Raw genomic sequence first — 20,099 nt, 5'->3', positions numbered from 1 at the left:
CCCAATCTCTCTCTATTTCTCTTTTACTCAAGTTTACCACCCCTTACGCTTACGAGTCTCAATACACCCGGCTAACATATTTTACTGCTTCCTTGCTTGTTGAGGCTTAAGATATTGTAACCTTTCAAATACGTCATACCAACGAAACCAAACTCCAGATGAATAGCAACTGGAAGAAATTCACGAAAGCTTGCCAGCTGCGGAGCCAAGTGGCAGTAGTGATGTAATGCACACATGAAAAGATGAACAACATTACAGCGGCATGGATACTATTTGTTTTAGACATAGGCAGACACAAGCAATGGGGAGCTATCGTCATAGCAATAAAACTGTACTATATTTATTGAGCAAGGGAGTATGATTGAAAGAGTGAGACAGGTGTTTTAGGGGAAAAATATTTGCAAAGAACTCAACATTCCCGTCCCTAATAAAAGTATAGATGTAGCTTGACGGTCTTTAGAGTTACTTTAAACTGTCTGTTACTAGGCATATCATGTGGCCAACTACTTATATTTCATACAAAGGTGGTAGTCCTACACATCTGTACATATACACGTAACACATACTTTAAGAACACAAAGTTACTGTATAAAAGTATTATTTATAACTCATTATAGGAGAAAGCTCTTACAGTAGCAGAGATTGTTAAACTTCAAAGATCTGAAGGTCCTAACAGCATCAAAGCTTATGTCATAATCCTTCCACATGGTTCCACTCACAGAAACTTGGACAGACTGGTGTGACTTCATAAGAGAGGAATCTTTGATGCATAGCATTTGCCAAAGTGGTAGCTTAACATAAGACAGAAATGAAATATTAGACAGCATGGAACATACTGTACATTTAAACACATCTCCCTGTGCATGTATACAGTAATTCTGTCTTAGGGCTAGAGAAATGAATTGAACATGCATTAAGTGGCAAACTGAATATATGGCAGAAACGAAAGGCTAACAAAGGTTGTAAAAAAATAATAATAAAAAAAAAAAAACACATTTTAATGAATGTCTTAGATATTCTAAGTTTCTACTATAGGCTTCTTCTTAGTAATAGGTCATAACTTGTAGCATTCAAACACATTCTATTAATCACAGATTATTTATGATTATTAATCATCAATATTTATTTAAAAACAAAAAAAAAAAAAAAAAGCATTGTGGTGCAAAAATGGTTCTGTCTCGAACAGCGGCGCAGTCTAATTAACAAGAACATTCCATTGGTTGCTATAGTGGTCAGACCAATTCTATTGATACAAACCTAAAACAGCAGACCAACTACGTAGATCACAAAGTGGTCTGTCTTTATGAAGAGCATTGTCTATTGACCAAATTCTGAAACATAGTAAAGATATAATTGAGTAACCCACGACAACATGAAGAGGCTGCAAATTGAAATTCTTGGCAAATTAAGAGTAGAAAAAAATTTTGAAGAAAAAAATTGCCTCTTTCATTGACAATGCTGGGTTCGATCCAATGCAGAAGATAAATCTATCTAAAGTTATTTAATAGCACATTTTTTTATAGCCTGCAATGGGAAAACTTGTGATGGAAAAACTGATACATCAGACCACATTCATTAACTTATATAAAAGTTATTGTTTAAACTATTTTTCCAATAAAGTATATGGAAGTGTTGCTTTTCATTCACCTGCATTCAATTAATATCTGTCATCTAACCTAGATCATTGTATCAGAATTACCATTATGTTATCATTAACCTCAATTAGCTACCTAAATGATTCAATAACAACTTATGACAACTTATAAGATATTTTTTTAAACAAAAGTTTAAGTAATTTTAATCTTTTGTTGCAATCGCAATAGGTTTTAATAAGAAAGCATTTTGAAGAACGTTGCATATGGGAATTTAAAATAAGATTTTGTAAGAACTGACTGTAGTATACTTACCTTTACTGAAATGGCAAGACATTGTGCAGCTGGCAGGTGTCGCTCTGATTGCCAAGTAAAGAATCACACTGGGTGACCTGAAAATAAGAAGTAAATGCAATTTTAAAATATTCTTTGTAGTAACTGTTATCAATTGATTTTTGCAGGTTTATTTGCTTTTCTTTATTTAGTAAGTAATTCCTATAGAATGAAGACAAAAATGCAAAGAAAAAAAATAATTTGATAAAAATGTGTCTGAATTGTTTTTGGCCCATTCGCACATGTCTACAAATATACATATACACAGATATATATATATATACACACACATATTATAAGGCAGGAAACTGGATACTAAGCAGAAAAAAAATAAAGAATACACGTAATGTAAAAGAAAATGCTAATAGGAGTTATATACCTTATTTGATTAATATTTGCAAGTTTCACAACATAAAAATACAGTAGTTCAGAGCAGAAAATACAATCCATTTAACGAAGGAGATTGCACAAAATGAATTCATCTTTTAGTATTTCACAAGAGGACTTGTGGAAACTTTCATGATGAGTAGTGGAAGAATTCCAAAAACATACCTTTCAATAGAAACTTTTAAAGCATAAATTGGCCACCTATCCTCATCAAGTGCTAAGCTCTAACAGCAGTGCCTTCATGGAAACTAAAACAAATATGGGGCGCTTGTGGGATCTTATTATTATTATCTTATCATTATACCAAATAATGTGGATAATGGAGATAAATTATGTAATAACAACAAAGGAAAAATAAATAATTTATTTAATTTAAACTCTCAAAAATATATTTTTTTTAACCTAAAGTCCTTTTCCAATAGTTTTTTTTATATAACATTTGTTACACGAATTAGATCAATAGCAAATAAATGAATTCAAGTAATAAACCATTTTTCCAATCATATTTCAGAAATGTAGCTATGTGTTGTAGTTAAGGAAAGTGTAATATTGGTTGTAAAAACCTATAACGCAAAAGTAAAAAAAGTTATAGAATGTAGCTTTCAGACAATATATGCACATATTTGGAACACTGAATAATTGACCAAGAGATTACTGGAATGCAAAAGTGATGTTTCCTCTTTAAGGACTGCTTTTGAGTCAAACAAGGAACAGACAGCTTATCCCACTGATAAACGTCACAGCCTTACTTTGGACAGTGTCCAAAATCAGCTTTGTGCAGAGGATGTAGCTTTTGTAGATGTAAATAATCTTGAATAGGAGCTTTTGTAGCCCTTAGCCCATTTCCTATATCAGAAGGGAGTATCCCAAGTTATTCAATGAACAAACAGAAAAGACAGAGAATGGCTCCATACCATGATTGTAGAGTCAACTCAAATAAGGAAGAGGCCACCATGTAATGAACTAGCCCAATTAAAGAAAAAGCTTTCCCCAAGAAAGCGTTCTTCTAAAGATATATTCATTAATAGTTCTTAATCTGGCAACGCTAAGCATTTTAATAGACATCAACATGATTATTTGTTAAAGCAGTACTCCCTAATAAGCTATCTGTAACAAAGAACAAATTAGAGGAAGAAAGCCAGCTGCCTGCTGATAAGCTGGTCTATAAATGTGCAGTCAATATATATATTTTTTTTTGGGGGGGGCATAGGAATACACAGCTAATTTTAACTTCTTACCAAGGGCATATTATAGACACAGATCAACCATAACATTGTGACCACCTGCCTAATTTTGGTCCCCCTTTTTGCCACTAAAGCAGCCCTAACCCATTGAGGCATGGACTTCACTAGACCTCTGAAGTTGTGCTGTGGTATCTGGCAAATTGTGAGGTGGGGCTTCCATGGATGCATCCTGGTGTCATGTGTTCTCCAGGTGAGCGATGCACAGCCACCCAGCCAGCCAAAATGTGATTTATCAGACCGGCCACCTTCTTCCATTGCTCCGTGGTCCAGTTCTTATGCTCACATGCTCATTCTAGTTGCTTTTGGCAGTGGACAGGGGTCAGCATGGATACCCTACCCAATAAACTGTGATGCACTGTGTGTTCTGACACCAATAGAATCAGCATTAACTTTTTCAGCAGTTTGAACTACAGTAGGTAGTCTGTTGGATTTGACCACACGGTGCTCGGACCCTGTCGTCTAGCCATCACAATTCGGCCCTCAGAACCTTATGCTTTGCCATTTTTCCAGCTTCTAATACATCAACTCTGGGGACGAAATATTCACTTGCTACCTAATGAATCCCACCCACTGACAGGTGTCAGTGGTCATAATGTCATAGCGGATTGGTGTATACCTACCAAACTAAATGAAGATTTATGCGATACATCCAGTGGCTAAATTGTATATTCTATCTATCTATATTCTATCTAGTATATTTTGACCGACTCTTGAAATCGCATTCATAATTACAAATGTAAACAAAGAAAGAATCAGCATATCGACATATCTCGCTCGGTTTCTAGTACAGAAATACAGAGGGTAAAATATGATCATCAAAAACATTTATTTGTTTTTCATTTATTTGTCCTACATGGACTTGAATATTCAGAGCCATACGAGTATGACATATGAATCAAATGATATAAGAGTATTTACAGAGCTTCACAATTCACTGAAAACGTTCTGCAATGGTTTGCTAAATAAACCTGCCTATCTTTTAGAGGATGGTAACTGTAGATGGTTCTCCAAGTGTAATATCTACTTGACAAAGCACTAGAATAAAAGTTAATTATGTGACTGTACTTAAAGAAATTAATCGAACCATTTGAGGAGAAAATAGTATCCTTTGTTGAAAGAAACAATATTCATTTCTATTTGAGTGCTTTGACAGCATTGCCCATTTTCAATTAGTAATGAACTGTGTAGAAGGCAGAGAACAAGCTCAACGTTCTTGGCAGATACAGAAATGTAAGGTAATTGTGAATATAAACTGGCTACATTGTAGAAAATAAAGGACAGTCGCAGGCCCTGTTTAACCCCTTAATGACAAAGCCTGTACATGTACGGGCGCAAAATGCATTGTTTTCAATGGGTTTTGGGACCGCCCATTGTCCTTAAGGTGTTAAAATTAGGTTTCAACAACACTTAATCCCTAAACATTTCATTTTAATGATAGAATGAGAAGAGATAACCTGGTGTGTATTTATAGACCTAAATCCTGGTGCAAAGTTTTAAAAATGGTGGAACATGCCAATGGCTGCAATAATGCTTAGGGAACTTTGCACAGAGTTACGCTGTATAAATAACAAAACGTATGAGATATATATATATATATTTCAAATATTAAGCATGTGTCAGTCATCAAGGAGATCCGCAGCTTAGAACAAACACAGAAAAGAATAATCATTCTTTGTGGGGTAATACATTCTACAGACATTCATAATATAGAACCTAAAATCCATGAAGTCTTTGGCAGTTGGCAGCTGCAAACATCCGACTGAAAGCTCGGAGCTTCACAACTTCCAGTCGAGGATGTTTACAGTAGCTCACTGTCAGCAGCAAGTCGCAGCCTGGTGTCTAATGGCAACGGGAGGAGATCACACCGGTGTCCGTTTCAGGTCACAAGCAAGAACCACATATTGTACATACAGTATTATATATGAATGCATATAACTGAACAGTAAAGATTCTAGAAATGAATGTAAGAATGTAAGCTTGTATAGAAGTCTCCTCTGTGCCGATCCATGTTGATAGATACATTATAGATGCTTAGCATGCTCCACTCACCATTTGTATCTAGCTCTCTCATCCACTGACTTAGCAATGACTCGTCTCAGTCACTTAAAATGTATTTTGATATCCTGGGTGTTAACATACTTTCAATGCATGTGATCTAAATGCATCTGAGCGTTTGCCCTTTATTTATCATCAACATACCCAAACAAAACAGGGTATAGCATTTCCATCATACAGAACCTATAAATATCAGAAAGACGTAAATCCATGTTTTTAATTCACTAGAGGTTGCACCATGAGAAAGTTAGTAACAATGCAATAACGCATACTACTGGTGGGCAATAAAACACTATGCCAGATGCTACTACTACTGATGTTTTCTGCACAGACATGATAGAAAGATGATCAGTTATATATAAAAGAAGCAAAAATGTAATAAGCTCTCTCTATTAATAAATTTAGAAGGGGAATTCCAGTAACTGTACTCCTCATCATCTGTCTCTGCTTATTTAAATAATAAATTGTTATATAAAACCATTCACTCTATGGTGCCAGTGAAGATGCCATGTTCAAAATAGAAAATGGTGATAATAAGTACTATATTTTGATGACATCACAGCAGTAATAGGAAGTAATCAATTTAGTTGTAAACTGAATGGAAACACAATGAGAATTCTCTTCTGCACTCTTTTGAGGGTAGAAGTTGCTTCATTTCCAGGCGAAGGGAACTAGCCAATTAGATAAAGGAAAGTGATCTGATTTAAATCAATGGAAGGGCTTTAAAAACATGGTCACGGGCGTCTAAATAGACACTACCCACAACATTCACAGAGCCAGTGCTGAAGCCGACTAGAGGCGAATATATCATATGCACTAAACTGCATATGGAGTCTGTTGTGTCCCTTTAAAAGTAAGATCTAAGCGGTGGGGTTAACACAAGATTAGTTAGCAGATAAAAACAGCAAGTAGAATAAAATGCACATGCCAATATGGACATGTCTAAGAAACGCACATAACGAAACAAGATAACATTACTATACAAAAAAACACAACGTGAAATGTTATTTGCTTTTGCACATAAAGGGAATTCAGAACCATCCCAGGGAACTACATATACTGAATGGGTTAAGGCGCAAGTGGAACAAAGCAAACTTCATCAAAGCCAAGAAATCTGACATTCCAGAAATTCCTTATACTTGGCATCAGTGTAAAACTCAAATCAGTAAAAAGAAAGTCAATACAGCAAGTAAACGCAACACATTACATGGAATTTATTAAAAATATTCCGGGAAAATAAAGTATTTTATACTTCCGGTATTAGTACATAAAAAAGGTTCACATATATATATATATATATATAGTGAATCTGGAGTCACAGATGTCCATGCAAATAGGAATCAGAATTTATAGAATGACTAGATCGTGTCAAGCAGTTAAAGAAATCCTAAAATAAAATAAGATTATACAAAGTCTATACTTCTATGCAATGCAGCATAAGAACTGCTTTAAAATATTTTTCTGATGTCTCTATGGAATACAGTACACTAAAAAGTAAACTGTACTGAACTGTGCAGCTAATTGCCCCTGAATGTATTTATTTCGTTATTTTAATGCTGGCATGGACCAGCCCAGCAGCTGTCTCCTCCATGTGCTAATTTATGACGAAACCTCTTTAGTTTAGCTTTGTATTATGAAAGGCCAATTCAGCCTTCGTTGCACAAGAAATATGATAAAGTGGTTGGCATGAAGTGTTTCAACTTGCCTGAAACTCACAGTTTGGTGAATGAACACAAATCAACCTAAAGTATAAAGGATCCTGATGCAGCTTATTTATATACGGTATATATATATATATATATATATATATATATATATATATATATATATATATATATATATATACACACATACACACACACACACACACACACACATCTTAACATCCAAACATGCATACATATCAGTTACATGTCACAGATAATCTCATTCATTTCCCATGTTACTTTCAAGGTCTATTTATTCTTTCAAATATGTCTCTTTAGTTACTGCCAAACAGCAGACAGTTCTCATATCACCAGCCATCATACTCCCAAAAGAGTTCAAGTATTATTTGAATGGGACAAGCAGCTACCAAAATAAAACGAAAAAACTCCCCCTACACTAAGCATAAAAAAAAAAATTATAAAGGAGCCGACGCCAAATAAAGTCACTGTACCATAACATATGATTAGTATTAATCCATGTTATTTCTCAATTGTGACGGATCGTTTGAAACTTACTAACCAAGACTCTAATTTTAGCAAAGAAGTCTCAGCAAAGAATCAACTTTGTCATGCTTGGACAACATGTATCCCCATGGGGTCATCTTTAAAGGAAGGTTTACCACTTGACCACCAAGGATATATTTCATTTTCATTTTAATTGTTCATTTCCTTAAAGCCTTAATGGCACCCAAAAGATGGACAAGCCTTCCGGATTTAGGACAGAAAGACATTTGTATAAACACCCCATAATTACCTATCATGACTTATATCCTTGAATTTCTAAAAGATGTCGAAAATGTCTTAACATTATTTTGACAATCTATTCATGGTAAAATACCATGGTGGCATGACAACAAAAATAGAACAAGCATATCCCTTTGTGTTAACTCTTTGCAATAAATAATTGACTTGTATTGAGTTAAATTTCTGATGTCTAGTCCTGCCTCTGGGGTCCATCTCTCAGAAGTGCCAGGAAAAACAAAATGTCAATATTAGGCCAAAATATTAACAGGATTTGGTACTTCATGGTTTCACATTCTTCCCCCAAAAAATTCCAACTTTTAATTTGAAATAGCACAGAAAAGGTCACATATTTTTAAAGTCTTGTATGTGAAAAAGGATTAGATTTTCTAGAATTAAAGCATTATGGCTCCACCAAATGTATCTGTTTCACAATGCCATCGTTTGGGTATCAGTGGGCTACCAGTATGCTGAGATTTATTTTAAGCTGAACTATGAGCTAATGGAAAAGTAAGTAATGTACTCATAATGCCTCGAATGCTTGTTCTTACCAAGGGCCAAAGAAGCTAGTTGCACAAGTGCTTCATTTCACTTGATGCAGATTCAGAATTCCACTACACATTAGCCACATGGATCAATAGCCATTGTTTTAAATAATGAGTGCATGGCCTCTGATGAATTGCATTTTCAGTCCAAAGATTACAGTAACCCCTTCTAATCAATCATAGGAAAAGTAGCAAATATTTAACCCCTTAATGATAAAGCCCGTACATGTACGGGCTCAAAATGCATTGTTTTCAATGGGTTTAGGGACCGCCCATTGTCCTTAAGGGGTTAAACTTCTGGGTGACTCATTATTTCTATTTTCTTTCACCGAACTGAGATTTTTCACAAGGAAATTTCTTTTTTTGTAGAAATATAGAAATGACTGCCTAGGGAACATTACCCAATACCTACGAACCCTTGTAATATATATACATAAAGGTACATAGACTATAAGCAGAGCAGAGCCCTCCTTACCTTTTTTTCTGGAGATCCAACATATTATGTGATCTATTACCTGTTATCTCAGGCTTCTCATTGCACAGCTCTGTGGAATATGATCATACTAAATATGTCAACCAGTAAAGTTATACCACACAGATTTGAAATGCAGAAGTAAAATAGTAATTCAGTTTAAAAATAGATCTAATTTACATAAATCAACCCAGTTATTTTCCAAAAACGTAGTGTGTCCATTGAGATAAAAAAAAAACATTTCTATACGTATAGCATTTCAGGTGATCACACTGTCACAGACAGCCCGTATGCCCTTGGCTCTAACCCCTTAAGGACAATGGGTTGTCCTTAAACCCATTAAAAACAATGCATTGCGAGCCCGTACAGGTACGGGTTTTAAGGGACACAAGTGATCTTGTTCATAAATGCATAAACATGTTCATACACCTCAACGAGCCCCTTTCACTTAGAGCAGTGAGTGTTGGAGCCCATATCATTATCTGCATATAAGCACTACCAGCATCAAAAGAAACCGACTTTTATATAAAAGTGGACAAGTTGGCAGCACATCTCTTTAGTTTTGTCATTAAACAGAGTGCTGTTAACCACAAAGATAAAAACAAATGTTTTGTTAACTAATGACTTTTCCTTACACGTTGCTCTGTTCCCAAATTCCAGTCCCTGAGCCGGGGAGCACTAAGTGCAATTTTTCAGAGTCTAACGATGAAATGGTTATGTGAAACTGAACTTATGACACATTTGATGCAATCAATGCAAATAAAACCAATAATGTTGATGGTTCCTGAAAACAAAAAAACATGCAATATAGAAGTTTAGTATGTAAATTGACATCCATGATATATGTATACTTATTGCATTCCATGCCAGGGGTTTAGTTATCAAATCTAGAATTTCAGGTAAGCTGAAACATCAAGTGACTGATTGTAGTTTGCACACAAAGGGCCAAACTTGGTGAATTTCAGAAGGTCTGAGCTGGCCCTAAATAGTGCATATTAAATGTTGGGAGATTTCTAGAAATCACCATTGCTCTTCTTGCATTAAAAGCTCATCGGGATGCCCTTCATAACAACTCAGAAATGTACTCACAAATGTATGCTTCCCAATGAAGCAAGCAAAGTACAGTACACCAATATAGACATGATTAAGACATTCACATTTAAGGTTCACTTTTTGGATACTAATGGTTACAAGGGCTAATTTATTTGCATATTACCATATAAAGTTACAAAAATCCTCGGAAAGTTACACCCAGAACAGCAGGATGGGTAAATAGATTGGATGCATGCTGGGTAATGTGTTCTGTATATAATATAAATACAAAAGTATCTAAAAAAAAAAAAATGCTTAACACACACGCCCTAATTTCAAAACGGTCAACTCAGTTATTACAAATAAAAAAAGGACAGAAAATATATTTCCTTAAATGTTACCAAAATAAAGGAAATGTTATGTTAGTACGCCAACAATTAAAATGCATATATATAACTCATGTACACGTAGAAGTCGTTATTAACACAGCCTAGTGCTTCAAAGGGTGCACTATCATAAAAATTACCTAAGAATTATGGGAAGAATGTCAAAAATGTCCATATCAGAGTAAAACATTAACCACTCTCTAACAGAATTAAACTAAGCAAAAAAGCCAGACCTCTTGAATCACCATTTTAAAAATGTTATTAGATTAAACAAAACAATAAGGGTTCTATTGTGTCGTATATATAGTCCAGCACTCTATACATTTTAGAATTTATGGTACAACCAGCAAAATAACAGCTATACCATAGCTATTTTTTAATGACCCCTTTCACATTGTAATATGGAAAACCAAATATATATCCTTATGGAATAAAAACTGTTCATGAAATTTTAATTCCTAAACAGCAAGCTGAGGTGTGATGAAAATGCTTGCCTAAATCACATTATGCGAGGTCAATTCTACTCTTCTATCATGCAAAACTCACTGGTTTATCCAGTACCGGTAGAGTACAGTCAAGAGGGCAGATAAGTTTGTAGCGGCAAATTGGCAGCAGTTGACTTGACTGCATATCCAGCAGCAACTCAGTTTCGCCAGTTGCGTCAAGCTGAAACTCAACAACCCGGTAATTCATTAACCTCCGAGTTTCTGTGGTGTTGCGGTTGATACACCATGAAACAGTAATTGGATACGTCATTCACTGTTCAGAGGAATTTATATTTTATGGTAAGTTAAATCATCTATTTATTACAGGCTGCACTTTTTGGGGGCCAAGTATGGACTTAAAAAAGCGCAGGCTAACTAAGCTGCGCTGTAATTGTCCATTGCTGGACAATAGATAGCTTAGGGGTCATCTAGAGGGCAAGTTTAGTTTTAGCTGCAAAAGCCCACTAAAACTCAATACTGTTGTTGTCGTCAGGCAGGCCGTGCAGGTGGTACAGCTGATTGGTTAATAAGCTGTACTGTAGCGCAAGGGTTTGCTGCGGGAAAATTCCTGCACCTGATTGGTACAATCAGCTGTGCTGGCCGCGCAAGACTAGTTTGAATTTAAATAAATAGAAGTACGGAAGGGGTATGTTTCCTACTTGAGCTGAATTTGCGAAGAGCTGTTCCTGAATGAGCGCCCCCCCCCTTTTCGGTTTTGTTATTGTGGTAGCTTTAATAAGGGTAAAGGTGGGACAGAGGCTTGGTTATTAAACAATCCAGCTATGGAAGGGCGGACGGTATTATATTATGTTTATTTACTTGTTATTACATTGAATGGTTATTTGTTTGTTAATGCCTCTTATACCCTTTAATAAAGCTACGGCCAATTGTTATCCAATTTAAACAGTGTTTGTGGTTTTTAATTCATTTTAAGATATGTTCATGCAATGGACAAACATTCAGCTGCACAGGGGCTAGACCTGCTAGGCCTAGGCCATTATTCATCACTGGATAGGAGCCTGTATCTTCTAGATTATGCTTCACCACCCCTGTGCAAGCAAGCAAGCAAAATGGGGGGGCATAAATGGCAGATTTCATCTAGGCTAGTGTTTCAGATTTGCAAATTGCAGCTGAGTTCATGCAAGAGTTTAAGTCAACTTCAACTAGCATGAACTTAACTACAACTCGCATAATTTAAATTTCAAGGTACTTGAAAGCAACTCAAACATTAATACATATTCAGGTTGCTTGTTGAGTTTCGACATGTGAGGGAATGCAAGCTATGCTGAGTTTTGGCTGTCAGGTTAACCATTTGAATGAAATGACCACTTGGCTTTTAGTAAAGTCACCCCACCTGTATGGACATTCAGAATGCATAGTTAATGCTAATGTTGTTCGATGGATAGATCTCACTGCTGGGGGCTGAAGGGACAAAGCATTGAGGCCAACAAAATTGTAGATAAAATCTCTTTACAGAAAATGACAAAAATATTTTCCACTGGAGACACTGAAAAGAAAATTCAGATTTAAGAAAAAATAAAGTAATTTCAAAGTCAGCAGGCTGTTTTTCAATGTCTTATTGCACGGTGAACCTGGTTGGCAGCCAGGTCCCAAGTACTTAAACTGATAAAACTGGTTTTGGAGTTTAATTAAGGTAACGAATGCATTTGGCAACGCATTACATTTAATAAAAACAAGGTAATTAATGCAGTCATTTGGAAGAAACATAAAGGAGATTTTAAAACACCATAGTAAAGAAGAGGTTAATTGAATGCAACTTTTGGACCTTCAAAAGAAGGTTGTTCTCCTTCATAAGAGGAAGGACAGAATTTCCATTGAAGTAAACTTGAGAATTTCCATTACTTCCCTACTTTTTCTGCCACACCCCAGAAAACAATTAATGACAGGAAAGTATCCAGGTTCAAGAGTTTTGCAAGCAGACAGCTCCAGGCCATAGGGAAACGTTTCCCTAATTTCTTGCTCAACAAGAAGCAGTTATGGCATTTAATTGATATTCAGAGCACGGAAGGGGGAAAAAAAAAAATCAAGATCAGTCAAGCGTAGCTTTAACACTTTGAGTATGATTAACAGAAGTTCTCAAAGGTCAGTGGAACGCTAAAACTTATTAAAGAGACAATCCTACAGCAGCATTTTAACTCAACTAAAGCTCCAGTGAGGACCTTCTAACGTTGGCACTTGCCGTATCAAGTTAACTAAATTACAAAGGGGTTATCAGTTACTTTTGACCCATATTTAGAAACGGTTTCGAAATTGGACCTGGGTCCTGACAAGCGCTATGCGGCGTTTAGAAACATTAAGGTCAACAGTAATGATAAATGCAATTATACACACACAAAAAAAAAACATAGTAAATATTTTCCTTTTTTGTTATTTAGTCTCTTGCAGACCAAGTCGGACATTATAAAAGTTAGTTAATAAGGCTTTATAAAGATTATCATTAAGAGATTGTCATAAATGGGAGTGTTCGGCATCGAAATGTTAGCTTTAGTGGCTTTTCCCATGAGTTTATACCTCTAATTGGATTATAGTCCCCAAAAATTCCAAATTAATAAATCAACTACTTATGGAATTATCTGAATAATTTAAAGTTTTTTTTCTTTTTAAAATATAAACGCCCTGGACATGAATTTATAACATAACTGCTGAAGTACTGGGTTACCATTTTAATACCCCATATGAAAGTTGTATGTACGTTTAAAATAGGAAACGCATGAGGATTTGCTCACATCTGCTTACGATCATGTATCCTAGCATGCGTCTGACCTTTCCTACCCGATTAGCTCATTTAACAGCTTTTTAAATCAATGTAACATGTTTTGTAACCGATACAGACAAAGAATAAAACGACGTGTTTTAGATGAGCGCTCAAACATGTATTTTTCAGGACATTCCAGAATCCCAGCGCGACTCACATTGAGCTCAGCCTGTAAGAAGGGCTAAGGGAACCCTGCATAATGTATAGTGAAATTAGTGGGAATGATATACAATATGCAGGGTCGGCTAAGCCATTCTTCCAGGCGAATCATGGCCCTTCACAATGGATAGTGATATCAGAAAAGTGAATGTTGCCCCCCTTCTTGCCAACTCCTGCTGTAGCGAATATACCACAAAGTCTTAAAAATGTTTGTTTGTTTACAGCAACAGCCATTCACATTGTTGATCATGAAGACAAATCAACAATAGATATTGACATTTTGCCACGACATATGGTAGTCCTTACAAGTGTGTGCCACCTAATAGTTGGACCCCGTTCATAGAAGATGCAGAGTCATGTTGGTTAACGATTACATCTGGAGAAGGGGCCCCCGGGATCTGATATGTGCATAGAAAAGCATTTCACACGATTTTGGGGCTATTAATAAACTTTCAATCAAAACGATTTAAATCACATATGCCGTATGTAGCAGCGCAAGAGGATTTACTTAAAGAACTTAATATACACTGATGGACCGTGTTAGTGACCGAAGGATATACTTAGAACTACTGGAACTTTTCAACCTTTAAACAAGAAGTGGAACAAAAAACACAACCTTATGCACTTTACGTTTTGCGTTATAATCCAAAGATTAGGATGCTGGATGAATTAAATATAGTTCAAAGTGGAGCGCATTACATTTTGCAGGACAAACCAGCATGGTGCTGTCACATTATATGATCAAAACGTTTACAGTATGCCAAGTTGGAAACTTTGATCACAATGGGAGTGGGCTTGTAGCCCAAAATATTCACTTTGCAATCCGCGTGATCAAATAGGACACATCGATACTAGACAGGTTGGATTTAGGGGCACGACCCCCTTAAAGTTTTTCATATGCCGATGTCTACACTACAGGGGAAAAAAAAAATACCTGTAAGCATATTGTTTAAATGGCAACTATCACCTGTTTAATGCTGCAGTTCCACCTACTCTGTTGAATTTTACATGTAACTAAATACAGTCTTCGAATTATTTCTGGGAAGGGTTTGGGGATTATATTTCGTTCATTTAGTATTTTCCTCATTTACTTTTTTTTTTTCCGGAACACTTAATTGTCATGTGACACAAAAGCAGTTCTAAAAAAAAAAACTATAAACACTTTTAAACAGCTTGTGTTTTCTTAAGTTATTGCAACTTCAGAGGAAAGACTATGATGCCACATTGGCTACGTATTATTTGCTCAAGTGCAATTAATGTCTAATCTAAGAGCTCCAAGCTCCCTTAAAACATCTATATTAAAGAGTCAGATAGGGTTCAAGTATACCCAAACAATGTTTTTATTGTTTCAGAGGAAGAATATAAAAAAACCCCAAGAAAACGATGTATTATTTGAAAAGGAAACCTTAATGCGCATTACCGTTAAGTAAAGAAATGTTTTATGCTTATTCTTACTTTTAATCAGAGCAGTATATAGATTTCCTGAGTTTACTTCGATTTGCCTTCTAATCTTTCACTATATCCTGACAATCTGTTTGCTGACCCTTCCAGAGTCACTTAACACAAGTATTCAGCTGCGTCATTGTAGATCAACATGCAGAGAACACAAAGAACTTGGCACTTACTGCAAACCTGTACTGCATGGGCAACCCATGCCACCAATGGATTATGGGTATAATAATCCAATAGAATAATATATGGGTATAATCACATTTCTTTATTGTGAAAAGAAACATTTATCATCAACAATAAGGATGGAGTCGGTGTGTTATCATCATTATAACCTACTCTATATCTACTAAAAGAACCATCAACACAACGAAGGCCAGCTGCTTGGTGACCGTCAAGAGTAGATGTTGACTACACATCATAAAAAAGGATGTCACTTAACTACATATGTATCTGTAACAGTGAGGTAAAAAGATGTGGGTTCACGGTTGCCATGGTGAGACCACAAATTCAATGTTCCGCTTAGCGGCAAAGTTGTAATGGTTGCTATGGTGATAAGACTACACCATGCACCGGAATCACATTTCTACGCATAGTTACTAATAATTCTCAATTACAACAATCATAATTATCATTTAAAATCTAGTAAAGTGTCACTAACATGCAGTCGGTATCGAGACATATATATATCCTTGAGAAAAAAAACCCTCCGGGTGTTCGTCTGGGTTTCTTTCTCCTTTTTTTTGCTTAAGGAGTCTCATTATTTAAAGGCTTTAGAGAAATGAGAACTGTTCGTGGATTTAAGCAGCACCCCGTAAATGCGGCTCGCAGGGAAATGTTTGACTTAAAGGCGTTAATATTTTGACAGTAATTAAAGGAAATTGACATTTATGTTGATTGAAGCCTTACCCAAGTCGGCCAGACTGCCTGGATTAGAGCGCCGAACGAAACTAGAATGGAAAAGAAATTAATTTTAGCAAAACACATCCTGTCATCAGTCAAACATCTGGATTGTCTTTGGAGAAAAGGTCACGGCAATATATAATCTGGGGAAAACCGTAAGCAAGTTGTGTTCTCTAATTCTTTGTAATCACCACATTTGTGGAGATTTATTTTGCAAAAATTGTTTTGCGCCCAGGCTACAAGGAAGTTAAACGTCTTTTTTAAACGCCTGTCTCTGGCGGTCCCTGTAAGCGACATGAGTATGGCAGCATAGTCAGACATTGCCGCACCGGTCTGCGCAGAAACATAGAATTTGACGTCAGGTCGGAACCATTCAGACTCAGACCTTAATCAGTCCTTGGTCTGGCATTCAGGATAGAAATATGACCCATGCATGTGTAAATTACCTTACTAAAGTAACCTCTACCACTTCTGCTGGGAGGCGGTTCTAGCTTGCCCACCTTCGCAGTAAAGGAAAACATCCTTACATTACATGTAAGCCTCTGACCGTCTAGTTCTAGATCACAAACTTCATTTCTGTACTTTGTTAACGTGACCCTTCATTATTTGGTTTCTATGGCAACAGCCTATCAATGCCTACAGTTGTCTTACGTGACTACTTAAATGTTTCTAGCAAAAATGATCAATGAAAACAATTACTTGATTAAATAAATTATTTCTGGCAAGGATTGGAGCATTTAAGAATTAAGCTTTTAATGCAGCATTTAGTATTAAATTCAGCAGAATGGCTGGAACAGCAGCTTTAAAATGTCTAAATTAAACATGGTTAGATTTTTATAAATTCAGGAAACAAAATGCTGTTAAGTATTAAAAAAAACTATTTTCAGAAGTTAAATAATCTCATTACAGAACACAGTATTTGGAAATATTATCCAGACAGCAGAAAAGCTTCCAAGCAGAGCCCTCTTTACCTAATGTATGAGTTTGTCTTACTCTGCGAGTTCCGGTTTTGTTATACCCTTTCAATGTATGAATTGTAAGAAGCGCTGCGTAAACTGTTAGCGCTATATCAATAAAATATAATAAAGATTAAAAAAGTCATTTCACCAAGTAAAGGCAGAGCTTTCTTAATTACCCCCCCACCACCCAATCTATAAATCATCACTTCTACCCAGCATATACTATCTCTTCTGCCAAGTAATAATTAATGGCATGAGTAATTACTATTCCCATCAGGTAGGTTGGGGGAAAGCCACAAACTTGCCCAGGCAGCCCATTAAGATAACCTTATATAGCTTCTTTACATGCGATATCTAGCCCTGGTGCATGTATAACATAAAAAAAAATACTATGGAGAACGAACATACATAACACACAGCTCTTTTTAAGTGTATATCGTTACATGTATATCGGGTTTCCAAACTTATTTGGAATCGGCCTCACTGGTTTCCTTGAATACAGTGTTTATTATTATTGTTATATATATATATATATATATATATATATTTATCATTTACAAAGAAATGTGATCACACAGCCCATCTAAACTGGCCGTTCTCCTTGGTCTCATCTTAAATTACCTTTAAATTCAAGATACCTTTATACTTATTCCATACATGTTTAAATTCCTTCACTGTATGAGTCTCCCACAGCTCTGCTGGGAGGCTGTTCCATTTATTTACCACCTTCTGAGTAAATGAAAACTTGCTTGCATTACATCTAAGCCTCTGACTCCTTTGAAATAAATCTTCCCTCCTGTACTTGGTTAAATCCCTTACAGTTGAGTGATATGAACAAGCAATTAAGCAAATAGAGCGCTGTGGAAGTTGGGAGGCACGGCTTCCTGTTTGAAATACTTTTGCTCGGGACAAAGAGATAAGATCCGAACTCCCCATCCCAAGAGACGTGTCGCTGCTATCCATCGCTGTCACGTTAGTGACAGATCGCCAACTTACCCAGATCTGCAAGCAAAAGGTCACTTACCAGGAGGCGAGTGAAGGACACCCAGTGGAGATCGCGCGATGTATCATCCCCAGCCCCTTCTCCTCTCCGTGGCTGATCAGTAAAGGCAGACTGGCCGACCATACCCCCGCGAACTGCAGCCCCCAGAGCCCATCATCCTGGGGGACCGTGAGAGCCCGCTCGCTTCTCCTCTCGCCATGTTCTTTGTGTGAGCGCTGTGCCTCCCTCCCTCTTTAACTCTCTCTTAACCCCTTCAATGTCTCCCATGGTCCCATCCAGCTGTTCCTGCACTACGATTCACATCACGCTCAGCCTGAACAAGAGTGAGAATGCCCTACCTCTACTTTCATAAGAAATATCAAAATAAACTAATTTTGCTCAGATCCACGATGTTTGTTACTGCATATGGAGTATAGACCGAGAGATAACAGGGATTGTTAGCACACGGGGGTAATAAGGACAGAGCACACACCCTCCCTACCCGCTCACCTCTGAAGAGTCACTCACTGCCCCCCACGGGTGCCCGGCTCCTCTCCGTTCGTACAGTCCATGTGATGTGACCCCACGTCCCCTCTGAGCTGCTGTCAATGAACTCATGGTAAACACACCCACTGCTCTGGGCGGGGCTTCCTGCGCCCAGGATCCAGTAAGCAGCCAGAACCAACACTCTGGGGCGGCGATTCACCAGGCTGTACATTTCATTAATTCCAACCACCCATAATGAAGCTTTTATTTTTATTATTTCCATTAAATTCATAGACTCATCATCCCCTCCGATTGGCCGCCGGAGGGGGATCATTACTAGAATGGATAACATCCTATAACATATATATATTCTATAACATTCTATAAATAGTGCATTGATGTAAATATTTAACACCTGGTTTATATAGGTTTATAGCAGAGTCTGTGGACTTTATAAATATTTTGCAACTTGGTAATAACATTAACAGCTTATGCTAAGTCAGAAATACAGAATGCACCCAAGTAATAGAAGTATTTTATAGTTAGGATATACCCTCTTTTCATGCTTAATGCCCTTAGAATTGCATGCCCTAGTGATTCTATGCAAAGCTGTTAAATGCCTTCATTATCCATAGTGTTTTTATGAAACCTTGATAACTTTACATGGGTTACTTCACTCAATAGTACTTTAAGGAAAAAATCTTAGTAGATCAGTCATTTTATTATTTCCTTAGAAATGCTTAACCCAGTAAAAGCAGCACCTAAAAGTTTCAGAAGCCTTTTCTATGGCAACAACCTATGAGTGCCCGCTTTTGTGTCACATGAAACGTGTTTAAATAATTATTATCTTCTGATGGGGTGAATGTTCAGCTCCAGTAGACATCTGTGAATACAATAAATTCATGAAGTCTATTGTAAATGTTTGTAGCTTATTTCAGATTTACCTTATTTTTATGTCTGTATTGATAACTGACATGATTTCTGACCCCAGTATCTGAACGTTGGTGAAGACCATACATTACGACACGTATATACAGTACCATCTTTACTCTGTTATCAAACAAGAACACGAAAGAGGGGGCCAGTGGAGATATGATTCATCTCTAAGACTTTTTCCAGCATCAAATGATTTATAGATATCGCTATATAAACAGAACAAGGGTGATCCCTAAATCCTGGATACTTAGTACTCCTTGGTGACTTAGTAGATGGATGCTTTTTACTAACTAGAATGTTATGAAGACTCATCTGGGCCCAAGGCGTTATTTCAGCCTTATTTGGTTTATCTTGCTAAATTACAGCTTCAGGGATAAGTATTATACTGCAATAAAGCTCAATATAAAGTCTCAGTGAATTTAAGTACCAATAAAATATCATCACACAAGCAGGGTAAGGGGAACTTGGCTT

General features: G+C 36.5%; 1 long non-coding RNA gene across 3 annotated transcripts; it reads right to left on the bottom strand.

Moving 5' to 3' along the window:
• Nucleotides 1-410: 410 nt before the first annotated feature.
• LOC128483846 (uncharacterized) lies at nucleotides 411-18,800 on the bottom strand. 3 transcript variants are annotated; one of them, XR_008351113.1, is made up of 4 exons: nucleotides 18,717-18,800; nucleotides 16,272-16,312; nucleotides 1,908-1,984; nucleotides 411-791 (listed from the first exon to the last, which is right to left on the bottom strand). It is a non-coding gene; the product is annotated as an uncharacterized LOC128483846 (long non-coding RNA). The 3 variants fall into 3 exon arrangements; XR_008351112.1 differs by lacking the exon at nucleotides 411-791 and having other exon boundaries at nucleotides 1,859-1,984; XR_008351114.1 differs by lacking the exons at nucleotides 411-791; nucleotides 18,717-18,800 and adding an exon at nucleotides 18,249-18,316 and having other exon boundaries at nucleotides 1,859-1,984.
• Nucleotides 18,801-20,099: the final 1,299 nt, after the last annotated feature.

This window comes from Spea bombifrons, chromosome 3, assembly GCF_027358695.1.
Source record: "Spea bombifrons isolate aSpeBom1 chromosome 3, aSpeBom1.2.pri, whole genome shotgun sequence".
In the NCBI taxonomy this organism is placed as follows: Eukaryota; Metazoa; Chordata; class Amphibia; order Anura; family Pelobatidae; genus Spea; species Spea bombifrons.
Note: the sequence above shows the minus strand (reverse complement) of the source record. Positions and strands in the feature narration are given on the sequence as shown.